This window comes from Triticum urartu, chromosome 3 (genome assembly GCF_003073215.2).
Source record: "Triticum urartu cultivar G1812 chromosome 3, Tu2.1, whole genome shotgun sequence".
Taxonomy (NCBI): domain Eukaryota; kingdom Viridiplantae; phylum Streptophyta; class Magnoliopsida; order Poales; family Poaceae; genus Triticum; species Triticum urartu.
In genome coordinates this window covers 582,473,654-582,475,587 of record NC_053024.1, presented here as the reverse complement: position 1 = coordinate 582,475,587, position 1,934 = coordinate 582,473,654, and positions in this window count along the sequence as shown.

Sequence of the window (1,934 nt, the reverse complement as noted above, 5' to 3'; positions counted from 1 at the left end):
GTTTCCCCGGCAGAACAGCTCTGCCGGAGCCCTAGATTGGTTCCGCTAAGGTTCCGCCTCATGGCGGCGGAGTTTCGTCCCGAAAGGTTGCTTCTTCTTTTTTTCTCGATGAAAGACTTCATATAGGAGAAGATGGTCATGGAAGGGCCACCAGGGGGCCCACGAGGTAGGGGGGCGCGCCCTAGAGGGGGGGGCGCCCCCACCCTCGTGGAAAGGGTGTGGGCCCCCTGGTCTTCATCTTTGGCGAGGATTTTTCATTATTTATTATAAGGTATTCCGTGGAGTTTCAGGACTTTTGGAGTTGTGCAGAATAGGTCTCTAATATTTGCTCCTTTTCCAGCCCAGAATTCTAGCTGCCGGAATTCTCCCTCCTTATGTAAACCTTGTAAAATAAGATAGAATAGCCATAAGTATTGTGACACAATGTGAAATAACAACCCATAATGCAATAAATATCGATATAAAAGCATGATGCAAAATGGACGTATCAACTCCCCAAGCTTAGACATCGCTTGTCCTCAAGCGAAAGCCGATAACAATAAATAGGTCCCCATGTTTAGAGGTAGAGGCGTCGATAAAAATAAAATACGGACATGAGGGCATCATGATTATTCTCATAACAACAACATATATAGATATTGTCATATGATTACTCATGTTCAAGTGATGATCTATTCACAATGCAAAAGTATGAATCAGAAACCTTATTGAGAACCAACAAGCTATAACCTCAGTCATTGAAGCAATTGCAATTTATCATAACATCAGAAAGAGTCTATGTCAGAGCTAAAAAACAAGTCCACATACTCAACTATCATCTAGTCCTTCATAATTGCTAACACTCGCGCAATACTTGTGGTTACGGAGTTTTAATCGGACACAGAGAAAGATAGGGGCTTATAGTTTCGCCCCACAACCTTTTACCTCGAAGGTAATGTCAACAATAATAACTCATGCCCCCTACATCCAATTAGATATATCTATCAGGTTCTTTCCAACATGCTGGGCTTGCCAAAGGATAAAATGTAAAAAAAGGAAAGGTGAAGATCACCATGACACTTGCATAAGGTAGAAGATAATAATAAAATACAGGCCCTTCGCAGAGGGAAGCATAGGTTGCCATGCGCTTTTATGGTTGGATGCACAAAATCTTAATGCGAAAGAACGTCACTTTATATTGCCCCTTGTGATATGAACCTTTATTATGCAGTCCGTTGCTTTTATTACTTCCACATCACAAGATCGTATAAAGCTTATTTCTCCCACACTAATCATACATATTTAGAGCAATTTTTATTGCTTTGCACCGATGACAACTTACTTGAAGGATCTTACTCAATCCATAGGTAGATATGGTGGACTCTCATGGCAAAACTGGTTTAAGGGTATTTGGAAGCACAAGTAGTATCTCTACTTGGTGCTGAGAATTTGGCTAGCATGAGGGGGAAAGGCAAGCTCAACATGTTGGATGATCCATGACAACATACTTTATCTCAGATATAAGAAAACATAACACATTACGTTGTCTTCCTTGTCCAACATCAACTCTTTAGCATGTCATATTTTGATGAGTGCTCCCAATCATAAAAGATGTCAATAATAGTATATTTATATGTGAAACCTCTCTTTCCTTATTACTTCATATTAATTGCAACGATGACCAAAGCTATGTCTGCCAACTCCCAACAACTTTTAATCATCACACTCTTTCTATGTGAAGTCATTAATATCAATAAGATCAATATGAACTTTTGTTTCTTCTTATTCTTTTTCTCTTTTCCTTTCTTTTATTTGGGATCATGGCAAAAATAAGCAAGCCCTTGACTCAATCACTAATCTTTATTATATAGCTCAAGGACTCGATTACATAGAAGGATAATAAAGCAAAACTCATAACTAGATCATGCCATAAACTTTATTCTACTAGATCAAAA